The following is a 14,818-nucleotide window of genomic DNA, read 5'->3' on the forward strand; positions in this document are numbered from 1 at the left end:
GAACGCGTGAATTATTTAGCGTGTAATTTACTTCAGCAAAGCGAATTGCATATTCCAGTACGGCCTTATAACTCGAAACGTAACCCGATACGAAACGTGATCGTTATACAGTCTCAAATATTACATCTTTTAGTAGTAAATCTTTACAGAAAGCTCTAAAGTTTAAATGATTTGTCCAAAGTCTAAAGAATATATTAGGCGCAGCAGGGTAAACCGAATTATATGGCTTCAAGATGGAAGCAAGTGAAAATCTACAAGTGAAACATCTTACCAGCATTATTGATAAACACTTACACATCAAGTTGGGTTAAATGTGTAAGAGGACCCCTTCTTACACATCTAATACAACGTCAAGTCTTTTAATGCGAAGGATCTGAAGATCTGAAAAGATCTAATGTTAGTAAGAAGGTGTTTATTTTCTATTTTGAGCTTCAACCCGGTGTTCTTTATTATTGAAAAAAACAAAATTCTTCAAAGAAAAACCTCCAGGCTCAGCATTAAAGCAATCGATTAGAGAAAACTGAGCATTTATCTGAAAGGAATTGTATACCAATACCTGTATTGATATTCAATGCGCCTTACACGAATTTCACTATTATTCTTTAAAAAAATAAACCAGGAAGAAAAAAAAATGTATCAAAAGCTTACATTTCGAAATACAAAGTGATGGATCATTCTATCAATCTATCGAAAGCTCGATCATCTTTACGAAGCAGATGTTTTATCATCGAACCTTTAACTTTTCAAACTCGTTTTTTATCAGATTTTAAAGTTTAGACCCCCCACCAAAATAGCATTTATTCTAATATCCGAGATACAAACTGTAATTTTAAGATCACGCGACATATATACAGACACACACACACACACACACACACACACACACACACACGCTTTTTTTTCCCTAAGCCCAACAATAGAAGGGCTATCATCGTCGTCATCTTAATAAATGGGTAAATTTAAACTTTATTGTTTTAAAACGGATATATTATTCGAATAAATGTTTCCCATTAAGCAGCACAATGCGTTATTATTTATGTAAATAATTCTCTAACTGCTCGAGAGTTAAATAGAAAGGGGAAGGGAAAAAAACTGCACATAATCTTCAGCTGCTGCTTAACATAAATTCAGTTCGCTCTGCTTAACGCGCTCACTCCTTTACAGACTTGATCGACGTACAGGGAAAAATGTAGGGGAAAAAAAAAGATCTCCGCAAGTAGATTTTAAAGATAAAAGGCGATTAGGTACTTAATCTTCGAATACTTCAAAAACTGGATCAATCAATCACTCGATGAAAAATTGCTAAGCGCTGTATTTCGGTGCGGAGTACGATTTTCTGTGGGGATAATTTCTACATGCACACACACTCGTTTAATTAACTCGTCATTAAGGACAATTTCTTCGCTTTAAAACGGTTCTAAGACGGGGGGGGAAATTAATACAGAGGTGCCGAAACATTCTTTCGTCACTTCTGTAATCTGTTTCCTCAATACAAACGATGGAAAAGCGATGGCGACGATCGTTTACCAGGAATGAATAAATAGGGAGAGAATCCGAACGTCACGATTAGGGAATTTCCCCGAAATAAGTTCGGGGGGAAAAGTTGGAATGTAGGAAATTTAATTTTACGTGGTTAAGCATTACTACTTATAAAAAAAGAAAAAATTATATGTTGCACGTAGATAATATTTAGGTCTACTTAAAATAACAATTACAACGATTATATTAGCAAACTTATCCCCATTTTAGGAAATATTTCAATCCGAAAGCACATAATTTCCATCAAATTTTCCTCTTGTATTTTGCACTTAATAACAAAAACAGTTACAAAATTTCGCTGAGTTGACTAACAATAACAAGCAGTATAGAATCCTTTTTAGTTGAGTCATACACCTTTCATTTAAAAATCGAAATAATACAATTTGCTCTTTTAGACATCCTATCAAATTATAATACTGTATTAACTTTCGGGCATCCAATTCACACTTACAGTTAGGAATTTACGAACTTTTCCTTTACAGCAAGGGAACAAAGTCGCGAGACGGGGTCGACCTTTATCTGAAAGCTCCTCTCCGGCTGGACACGTAAAATTGTTTAATAAAAGGACGAATTAAAGAATTAATTTTACGAACCTGATACTGTTTGTCTGTACACATACAAAATATAAGGTGCGAAATTTAATTTCACAGGCCACGTACAGGCAAACTGGCCAAAAATCGGTTAACCGTATCTTATCAGAGGCTTAACAAAACAGCCGTAGCGTTGATTCGTGAACGTTTGAGAAGTATTTAAACGAGTCGGACCCCCTTTACAACGGTTAACTGACTTTTGGGCCACCCTTAAAGACTAAGGCAAATTGAATAAAATCTGCTAGATTCGACTAAAGATTAGAAGGAAAACACACAAAATATTCAGTAAAAAAATGTACCGTATACTTACAAAGGAAATGAAAAGAATATCGCGTTAAATCGAGGCGAATTTTTTTTTTCTTTTCCAATAGATTCAACAGATCTGGAGAATTTACAACGCTAGCATGAGAATGCACTTTGCTTTCACGATATTGTCAAATTATTTCCTCCAATCGGGACGAGAGAAATCGATGACAGAAGGCAGTAAAAGCGATGACATCGACGAAAGTTCGCCATTGCGGGGTTCATAAATCTAATGAAACTGGTGAGATTTCGTAAATTTCTCACTTAAAATATGGCGGAAAATCTAAAGTCTAATTGCTCGCGGAAATTACGTAACCGGCACGTTTAAGAGAATCGATCACGTTTAAAAAAAATAAAAAAAAAGGAAAAATCCATTTCGAAAACGGCACAAATCCCTAAAACCGACCCGCGGCAATTTACTTGATTTAATATTTTAAACGAGCTCTTGTCATTTATATGATAATGCGGTAAGTTACGACGAGCGCGGGTTTAAAGATCCTGGCACAGTTTTTCCAACCGGCTCGAGACCTCCCCCTCCCATATGTTACTAAAGATCCCACGGAAGAAGAGCGGTAGATACAAAAATTAATATTCAAAGCTGCGGGTCAAACGTCCATTTAGGTCATTACCGCTAACTCGTTAGCATACCAGAGTTAAAAGGTAAGACAAGCAATTCCTGAAAGCCCGAGCCATTTTTGTTTATATGGAACTAGTTCCTAGCCATCTGCTTACAGGTAAAGGGAGGATAAAATGGATAAAGAACCGAACCATTTTGGGAACGTCACGTGATCTGAGAAGGGGGAAGGAAAAAAAATTTTTTTCCTACAAGGCCGCTGCGAGCAATCGTATAGAAACCAGATGTTTAATGACTAACAGAAAGTCGAAATTCTTTCGATTTTGCTCACGATTGTTACTTACGTGTCGCCAATTTCGATATGTACCCATCGGCTCGTGACCGTCCCAGCAACCTGCAGCAAGATCATTTGCGCTAATGATCATTGTTCTCGGCGGAGATTTGCAGGCGTTTCCTAAACAAACATCGCGTAAAGCGGATATTGATGGAAAGGAAAAGGAGTGTTTAAGCTAATCCGAAAATAATTTAATGTGTAGTCGTATGGATCGACTTTCGTCCGGACGAGAGCGCTTTAGTCCGCCTAACTGTGCCCCATTATAATTGGTAATTGCACGATCGATTCCACACCCGATTCCGAATTAATATTGCATAAGGTAATCCACATCCAAAACTAGATTGTTACGCAGGAACTTAACTCCACACCCACTGTCAAGTTTCTATTGCATGACTTAACTCCCACATCCCTTCTATATGACTATTGCACGGAATAATATATTTAACTCCACCCATGCTGAATTGTTATTGCATACGACAGTTTTTTTTTTATTTTATCGTTGTAGCAAGACGATAATTTATCCAAACTGAACTGACAGGCTCGATGATTTTATAGGTCGCCTTTCAGACCCGACATTGCATAGGGTAATATCTTAAATCCGTATCTAAAATTCGACTTATAATATTATGTAAGTAACGCGTCAGTATCATTTTTACGCATGGTTATACAACAAAATACCCGATATTGCATGCGAGAACACGCTGAGATCCACCTAAAATTCGCTCTAATGCGATACAGATAACGCTTTAATATCACGCAGAATCAAAACTAAATACAGATAGTCTACTAGAATCGAATTGATATTGCATAGAATCATCATCAATCTTTATCAAATGGATAAAAACTGACTTTATCTTCATCTAAACCGAACTAATACAGCACGGGATAGAACCTGGTCACATACAAAACGATTTAATAATGAATAAAACATAACCAAAATCATCAAATCGAATTGATATTGAAGAGAATAATAGTAACATCTATTCCCACAATCTATAATAATTGCTACTAAACCAATAATACTTCACGAACGCACTCAATTTAAAGTATATTGCATAGAACACAACCGATACTGCACAGAACTCAATTTAGATTAAACTGATACCGGGGTATCGAGTGCAACACCCATATCAACTGAACCAATACTACATAAACCAGTATCAGATACAACTCCACCTCAACTGAATCGATATTGCATAATATAACAACACACACTCCACACCCAAAATAATTATTACAAAATAAAAACTAGACATTCACCTAATTCTAACGAACGAGAAAAAACACACATATACAGCGAAGTCTCCATTAATTAACAAACAGTTTTACAATCGCCAGACCCTTCAAATAGTACAATTACTCCTAAATAGCAAACAAACTTCTCGTGTCCGCTATTCGGAGGTTATACTGTATTTTAAACACAGAAAATCACACGGCACGAAGGAAATTTATTCAACTCTCCTAAAACTACAACCCAAACCGTAATTGTCATACAAAACCGTATGGCCAGCAAGAGACTACCAAACAGATTAATGAGTCCATGGAGTCGCATATACCACCAATTAAGCGATAAAATTCGTACTTTGAAGTTATTAGGCAACGAAGACAATACGCAACCTGGGATAATTGACCCTTATGGTTCTGGATATTCCCCTATCGCGTTGCTAGACCTGGCCGTAAATTTCTGAGTGACCAATAAATTTCGTATTGCGTGATACAACGCGCAATTACTATCCTTCCATGCGATTAAGGTTAACTCGCCGATTTCCAGTAAAACGGGCATCGAAAGGGGATTAAACTGAACCATATTGGGCCTTAATGGGATTCGGCGTTATATCCGTTAACGTGGGGTAGAACGGAGAACTACGGTGACTATAACTACACGCAAGGTAGCTGTTTGACCGACATACGGGCTTATGTAGGTCAATCAGCTAACCACTTATTGGAGAGTTCTGCACGGGTTAAAGGATACCCCCGACTGTAGAAACTAGTCGAGCTGGCAGTCTAACGCGCATATTACCTGCAAAATTGGCAACGTATCAAAACACCTTCGGTATATCATTCCATTGTCACACCCTTTAGTGAAGTCACGTTCTTCTTATGTCATACATATAAAACTTCTCACGTTAATGTTGTTTAACGCCATCCCTCCGAGCGGCGATTACGACTGTTACCACGCTAAAAGAAAATTTTTCTGGGAAGGGGACGAAACAGCATTTTAAAACGCGTACAAAACTCGGTTTTTATATAACGCAACGCGTCAGGTATAATTCCAAAACGCACCAGTTTCGGAACTACCGAAAGGGCGCGTAACATAGATATAACACTGACTTCATTGACAATTCATGCATGCAACGTCTTGTTTCTGACGTAAGCAAACAAGAAACAAGATTCGCGTGTCAATGAAAATTGTTTCCCCAATAAAACGAAGAAACGTGTCCATTGTTCGAATTTTCCTTTGTCTATATTTTTTCTAAAAAAAAAAATAAATAAATAATAATCGAAAGAATAAATATTCTTTAAATTACTCGCTCTTTTTTATGCAGAGTACTGTAGTACCTACCTAACCCAATAACAGGTGTTTATGCAAATCACTGTACTAAATTTAAATATACGATCGGCATATCTCTATTTGAATTCGTTTTATTCGGAATATTCAAAAACTGTGTCAAAAACTGAGAAAAATAAGAGGCGAGCGACGTAGCCACGGGGCAGTCAGTTTCTAAAAACTTGGCTTGAGCGTTGTATTGTTGTCCGTGCGACAAACGCTCTCATAAATCACGAACGAGAACAGAAACACGCGATTTGGCACCGGATGAGAATTAAAAAGAAGAAAAATAATTCTTCCTTCCGCTTAATAAGTTGAATATACGTTTTCTAAGCTATTGACATCGTTTGGCATAACACAAAAACCCAAACATTATGGATTCTTTCGAAAAAAAAAGCAACACCCTCCACGTGCGATGTTGCTATGGAAGTATTTCTGCGTATATTTTTCCATCGATAAGGTGCCGAGTAAACTCGTACGTTTCGCCACCTTCTAAAAAAATTTAGTAGTTAAAGGGTGCACAATTTTCGACAACCATCAATGACTCCGAACGTTATAGTATAACTTCAACACAATAGAAGAGTGTGACCGGGACCGGAACGGTACCACACACAGTCGCAAACGAATTGTGAAGCAATGGAGTTATGTCACGCAATTCTAGCTCTTTTCCATTCATCGGTTTTCGCAGAAATATGACTTTTGTTCGAAAATCTGCATGACGCAACCAAGTCTCGAAGCTTGGTACTCCATGGAAAAGCCAAATAATCGCGCCGAATCACGTGACCAACCATCCCACTACTCGCGGCAGCGTCAACAAATTGCCATCAAACACCAAACTTACTGTTTTTGTTTATTTTTTTCCTTTTCTCCTCAGCAATATTCTAACTGTAAAGTCCAAGAAATGCGCCGATTTCGTCCATGTTAGATGATGATGAGTAGTCACAAAACCGGGAGGAAAAATGATTTTTTTTCTCTTTTTTTTGTATCAAGTTATCCACATTTAAAGGGAACAATCCAAAAGATCGTCCGGTGTCAACAAATCCCTCTACTGAACTGATATTTGGGACGCCACTGCGCATGTTTACAGCGCTTGCTCCGTTGTACGTGGAGCAGAACGGTCGACGAGGCAACGTGCATTCGAGGGAGGAACAGTTGCAAACAGCTGCTCCGATGCACTAAAGCCATTTAAAACTTCTACAACGGGGAAGACGAACTTCTTCCCACGACTGGACGTCCCCCCGTAACTCGTTTACATCTATCGAGCACGTACAACGAACTAAGATGATTAATGGCGCGATATTAACTACATTTTACCTCACAAGTAACGTTCGTTTCAATTAGTTGGATTTTTTTAAGCTGGTGACAAACATTTACAACAAAATTCCTCACCTGTATTACAGTATTATGGGATTATAGAAGAGGTAATATAATCCCCATTCTGCGCAAATAAAACCAATGCATATATTGCTTCGGACGGTCGAGATTTGAGAGAAAAAAATCTACCAAACCATCAAAATTTCTCCTCGTAAACAGTAGCGTAAATCAATCTTCTCCTACGTCACGGATTTCGCTCTGGTGGTATACATCAATCCCCAATTCTCTGAGATTTAACTTGTGGTAGCGTAAATTAATCTTGTTCCGAGTGGTTCTACAATCGCCCCGGGCAATAGGAGCAAAAACACGGGGGGATTTCTGTATCGATAAAGCGCGCCTGTAGAAAAAAAAAAAGAGCACGAGAACGATACACAATACGCAACTAATTGCACCCTGACAGTTGTCCAAATATAAAAGAATGCCACCCAAGTCGGTAAACGGCAACCTCATACATTTGTCCGACGGAAAATTTACAAGAAAATTTTCACCACCGATTCATTTCCATCGCAAATGAGTACCTTGATAAAGTTTATTAGTTCAAGGTATGACCCGATATCTCCCCAATCTAGGATCCAAACCAAAGATAATCGCTCTGTTTCGACGTTTAACCACACCCTAAGCTGGGACAGACGTCAGCAATCACGTGCTCGGTTATTTCCCACCGCCTTGCTTTACTCGCACGTAATCTGTGGGATGCCCCACACCGAAAGCAGAGTTAGATATGCCGGTTAAATCACCCGAAAACCCCACAAAACTAGTCTCTCGCTCTCCCTCCCCCACTTACAGACCAAACAGCCTGAAAGCATCAATTTCCAATCGAATGACGTCAGTAACGAATGTTTAAATGCCAACCGGACTCTGATCCGGTTGCCGGGGTGACCAGAATCAACACGTTATGGGCGTCCGGTAAGCATCTTCCACCTACGAATCTGAATAGACACGTGTCGCCGGCGGAGTCAAAAACCTTACCCCCTAGCGGATAAAATCGATCGATACGAAAAACCTACCATCTAGGGGATCCCCCCGTTGTAACCAAGCAGTCAGTGACTCCGAAGCCTTATTTTTTTTTAAATAATAATAATAAATTCGAAATTCGTCACAGCGATAGGACTTCGAATTGTCGTCAGAGTTACGAACGAAATCCGAAGCCAATAAAAATTTATTTTATTGACGCTTTTACAACGCCTGAGGCTAAAGGGATAATTTCGTAGAAGTGGCGTGATTTAAGCGTCCAAACAAGAATTTCTCTGACGTTTCCCCCCCCGCCAGTAATGGACGGAAAACGCGCGCGCAGACACACAAACACACACACGTTCGATCGATAACATCAACTTAACGTCGTCTCGTCGTAAAACTTGGAAAGTAACTTAAAAATTTAAAGACATAATTAGCCGAAAACTCTCCGTGCCGAAACCTGACGTCACGGCCACATTAGTCTGGAGAATATCAATAAACTTGTCTGGTGTTGCGTAACGTTATATACTTCTATGACAGTGTTTTAAATATCGCTTTCACTGAAACGGTCGCGATCGTCTTTTGATCATTTACAAACAACGCGTCCCGTTACTAAACGCCATTTTGTTACGACGGAACGTAGTAACCGCCGTTTCGGATATTTTATCGGCAGATAGACAGAGGTGTAAAGTTTCGGTAGCTCATTATTGCAGTCGGAGGGGTAGGTTCGGCTGACGTCATCTCTCTGACCGTGAAATAAAGGTCACGACCAAACTAATGTGGTCACATGCGAATAGCCAACGGAGTCAATGAGAAAAGAAAGATAATTGGAAGCGATCCAACATATGTATTTTATTTTATTTTATTTTTTTTCCTGGTAAGAACTAACTACGTTCAACAAGTTTGTTTTCGACAAAAAAGGATAACAGTTATCAATATTTTCGGCTCGTTTTCTGGCAAGAAAAATGTTTTAGAAAAGTGCGCTGCTTGACACGAAACCGAATCTTAATTATGAAACGGGTTAACCATTCCGGTACTGTTGCAACCGATACAGATAAATACACAATAACCTAGTTTTTGCAGCGATTCGATAGGCCGTAACCCCTACATAAGTTCGTTTAATACTCAGATTAGCTATTTATCTGCCGTTTTTTAGAACAATTTATTAGGTAATCGATTAAAATAAGCGGCGTCATCCTCAACATACAAACCGCTAAGCTGTTGTGTCAACAGATTCGTCACTGTAGTGGATAAATCACAACCGTTAAACTACACATTATTCTACCACGTACCTAATTATTATTAACAGATTTTATAAAGAACTGCCTTCGAAAGTCTAAGCATGCCTTAAAATTGCAAAACAGATTAGCTGTTAATTTAACTAGAGGTTAATTAATTAACTTGCGCTTCTTCTAAATTCTACATTTACTAAATCATTTAACTGGGTTTTGACAACTGTTTAACGTGATTAAAGAAGTTAGCGTGTTCCTTACAGATACGCCATTAAAATAAAAAAGGTGACTTGTTTATTAATCACATTAAACATCTGTCAGAACCCGGGTTAACGCCACTTCCAACTTAAAATCTGCAAGAAAAACAAGTTAAATATGGATTTAACAGTTAATAAACCACTTATAACCCTTGCAAATAGCGTGCTAATCAACAAAGTTAACTTTGTTAATTAGAATCCGGCGTACTAACTAAACCGTAAATCTGGCCAATTACCCAACTCGGTCTGCTGCTTGCTAAACAGCAACACTAAATCTTCGTTATCGAATTTAAAAGTTATTAGTGGATTTAACAATCAATTAACTAAACTGCTAGCACAGTAACTAAGTTAGTTTAACACCTGCTAAAGCTAATGGAGCTAACAGGTTTAAAGTCTGTTAACTGCTAGTTACAAAACATTTACTTAATCGTTGTTATAGTTAACTCGCTAAAACGGCAGTTTCGAATAATTTAGTTGTTTATTGGGTTAATATTAACACTACCAGAAGTGGTGGAGCAATAAAAATGTCCACTGTATTCGGCTAATTTGATAGACACGCCGCATTTTTGTGGCTAACTACTGTGGTTTTAGTGGGAATTCTTGTGGCTAACGGCAACAAAAATGTCTACTAAAATCGACTGATGTCGTGACCATTACAATAACAAAAATAAGTACAAAATTCCGCGTTACAATCAACCCCATTCGAGAGAAGAAGAAAAAAAAAAGTCAGTATTTAGGCGCGACAAATTTTCACTCCAGTTGGCTAATTGACGTTTCAACCCCGATTTAAGATGCAAATCGACATCATTACGGGACTTCATAAAAGGCTATAACGTTTCCGAGCATTTCGTCGATACTTCGTGGAAGGAAACGGGCATTTATCTTGTCAGAGTACAACCAAATGTGGCCCAAACACACGGAGAATTGTAAATCACTCGTCGATGTTCCTGTTTGTTTTGCATAAAAACTTGCAAAGCAACTCTGGGTGACCAACTAAATCGAACATTTTAAAACGTGGGAGAACGAAAAGTTAAGAAAAAAAATGAATATATATTTAACAATAATAGCAATAAATTTAAGATCTAGTCAATCGGCCTATTTTGAAATGTGCCACGTGGAATTGAAAAATTATGCAAATGACCAACGAGATCGATAGTTGACTGGCTGCAAACAACATTAAGAACACGAATGGGGTACAAGTGACGAGTGTAAATATCTTACAAGTGTTTTAGACAAGTTTATTGGGAAAAACATATAAGAAATCTTCTAGAGAACCGCGGAAATTCAATATTATAAAAGAAAAATCGAAAGTTTTTGCTAGCGTGGAGGTAGAAACACGTGACACTCCCGGTACTCTCTTATCCCGCGTTACTATTTTTAACGACGTTATGTTAGAATATAACACGACAGCAACACAGCATAATATCCGACATTATTAAATTTTTTCCCCATACATTTTATACATTTACGGTATATTCTGTGTAGCGAATGCCAAATAGCGTACAGTACAATATTTATGAGATAGAAGTGAAATCTAATCCACTTGACAATCGACTTTTTTTATCGTCATCTTCTCTTCTTTGTCTAACGAACGTTCCTTAATGAAGGTACCTAAGATAATAAGTGGGTGATGTTTCCTTTTCTACTATATATGATAAAGATTTAATTACGTACAAGGAGTCCTTTGTTGTAAGACGATCGGTCGGCGATTGTACGTGGGTTTAAACGAGGAATGCTAATACTCGTGTTAGAATAAAGTCGCCCTTCCTGTACCACAGACTTAAAGATTTTTTTTAATAACGTCTTTGCGGAAGTTAAACCATCCAGACAAACAACTCCCCTTCCCTGCTGATGCCCGTTAGCTGATGTCATTAAATATCCTAACCTCCCAGCAGGAGGGCCTGTCCACGGAACACCTGCCACATTCTAATCACCTGTAAAAACTACACGCAGAGCTGAAGAACAACAGAGGGAGGAAGGGAAAAAACACCACTCACGCACTTACACTAGAGAAAAAACGTCACACCGTTGTTCCCCTAAATACATGGGATACTTCTATTACATTGTTGTATGCAAATTTTGGAAGAAATTTATTTAATTTTAAAAAAAAATCTATAAATATAAACGTGATATAATATTCATCTCATAATTTTTCTAGATTGAACTATTGATGTGTTGCACAGATCATATATGCATATATACTAATATATGTTTTAACATTTCATTTTTTTAATGTATAATAGGAATTTCAGAATTATAGAGCCTTTACAGAGAAATAAAGCTATGTTTTTTTTATATAAAAATTTGTAAATTAATATAAAATACTAATAGTAAAATTTTGTGTTATATAATACATTTATTATCATCCTAAAGTTATAATTGAATAAATAAAAAAACTCATTTTGCCTGGATGGATTTGTTTTTCTTCTTTCAAATAAAAAAAAACTATTGAATGTGCTATTTTTTAATTATAAAGGACGTTTACTAATTACATTCTAATATAAAATGCTAGCAATTGCACTTCAATAATATTTATTATGCATAATGAATGTACACTTTAATTGATGGTGTGACAAAATATTTGATTCAATACAATGTATTCAATGGAAAGGAGGGGAAGAAAAGTTTGATTTTGTAAAAATGAATACTTTAACTCAATCTTTCAACATTTTTAATCCATACTTATTTTTCTGAGATTAGGAAAAGGGCAGTGCCAACGACAACAACTTCATATCCCTTTCGAACTGAACATTTGTTTTAAAATAAAAGTGACATCACCAGATATATTCAGCATCCTCCTATACAAAATTAAAATGCAGTTAAGGGAATTTCTCTATGGTAAATAACTTTCAAATATAAATAGCACAAGAGAAAGTGCACTACCTCTAAAAAAAACTGTACCTGTCTCAATCTTCCACCTTATAATAAACTAACGACATTTTATCTCTTGCCAATATCAATTAATTTAATAGTTTTTAAAAACTAAAATCCTGCTAAACTTGAATGTAGTGTCGTTGTCTATACATTTTATATGTATTAAAGCACAGTATATACAAACAAATACATACATATATATATATAGAATGAGTGAGTTAACAAGGTAAACTACTTTCAATTTTGTACATGCTATCAACTATGCAAATTATTGGTAATAAAATAAAAATTTATGAGGTTTTTAAATTATTACATTTTTTAATTACATTATTATTGAATTTTTTGCTGTCTAAAATACATTTACATATATATATAAAGCTGTTATTTTTCATTTAATAAATTACTATTTTTAATTTTATTCATTCTTTCCTTAATTATAATATCATATGACATAATAAAATATAAACAAACAGCTGCTAAATTTTAATTCCACCAGAATAGAAATTATTACATTTTATTAATTAATGGAATATATTCTAGAGTTCAATGAATGCTTCCAAAATTTTTAATTATGGTAATAAATTAAGGATATATTACTAATATTTTATTAAATATTTTGTAAGAATATAGAATAGGATGTAATTAAAAACAGACGATAATTTATTAGGTAATTCTCAATTACTGTTATAAGGAAACAATCAAAAGAGTAGGATATAAAAATTAAAGAAAATGTGAAAAATAATTATAAGAGTTGTAAAGAACTGGTTAAAAACACATACATGCAAGCCTCCACAGAACAAAAATAAAATATATTTTAAAAAATGGCAAGAGTCAGCAGTACTGTTTAATGTAAAAAATTTTAATGAATAAAAAGTTTTAATATTGTTCACACAAAATGTGTTTGTTGAAACTTTTTTTTTCACCAAAGATCAAAGTTTTTTTAAAAGGTTTAGGATAAATATTGTAAATTTTACTAATTACAGTTTTTTTGAAATAGAAGTTTACTGTGTATGTATTAGTGGGTAACTGTCGACAGTGAACCGTAGTATATAAGGGTTAATAAATGTATGATTTTAGATATGTTGTTGCGAGGATATCGCATTGAGTCTGGATGTATTGTGTACAACTCCGATAAGAAATTCAAAATGCATTTTAGCTATCAGATTGAATGCTGTATAATATATTAAATACTTTTACAATAAAATAATGGTTTCAAGTCTCTTTGTGTGATAATCCCTAAAATAACTGGAATATAGCAGTAATTGAGAATTAATTAATAAAAAGGGAATAAGAAGAGAGTTGGTAGACATATAGTATTATAATTTATTAGGTTTCTAAAGTTTAATATAGCTTTTATTAAGGATTCTTTCATAGTTACCAATTAAAAGTTATACAACAACAACCTTATAAACACCAAATAGGAGTCAAATAAATTTTTTTTTAATTATTTACATTATCATATGACTGAAAAGTTAAGACTCATAACAAACCTTATATATAGCTTAATGGAATATAGAGGTTATTTCGATAAAAATTTCCATTTAAAGTTAAATAAATTGGATAGAAAGTGAAACAATTAATATCCTTTTCTCAAGAAAAACAGAATATTCTTGGACAAATAATCGTACAAGAATTTCATTTATATATAGAAGTACTGTACACTATACAAATACATTATTACATTTTAATCATTTTCAATTTTGTCTGTTGTATTTGACTTAAATTCATAGAACAAGAGCTTCTCAATGCAGAACTGAGTTTTGTTTTTTTTTTATGTTCCTTTTCTATTTCATCTTAGAATGGAAATGCATATAGATCTTGCATTTAAATTTATCATTTACATATTTTTTCTTTTCGTATCACAACTCTATCTTCTTTGATTTTTAAATTTAATTAAACCTTATCTGTAGATAGTTGTAGTAATGTCAATGGCAGATAGTCCAATAGTATATTTGAATACATCAGATCAATAAGGTATTATTTGTTGTTATTTTATTTTTAATTTTTCTTTTTCTTAAGTATTATAATTATTTACTTACTTATTGTTTGCATATATAAAAGACAACTTTTTCAATTTCGTTTTATCAGATTATCAAAAGGTTGTGAGAAAACAGGTAATTAATGAAGAAAGATATTCTTTGATGATTAATGGCAGAGAAGCAGAAGAATGCAATGAATCAAATATTTATTTTTACATCATTTATATTTTATTTTTATTTAAAACAAAATGAAAAATAAT

This window comes from Centruroides sculpturatus, unplaced genomic scaffold (assembly GCF_000671375.1).
Source record: "Centruroides sculpturatus isolate CEXI.00-Female unplaced genomic scaffold, Cexi_2.0 scaffold117, whole genome shotgun sequence".
Lineage (NCBI taxonomy): Eukaryota > Metazoa > Arthropoda > Arachnida > Scorpiones > Buthidae > Centruroides > Centruroides sculpturatus.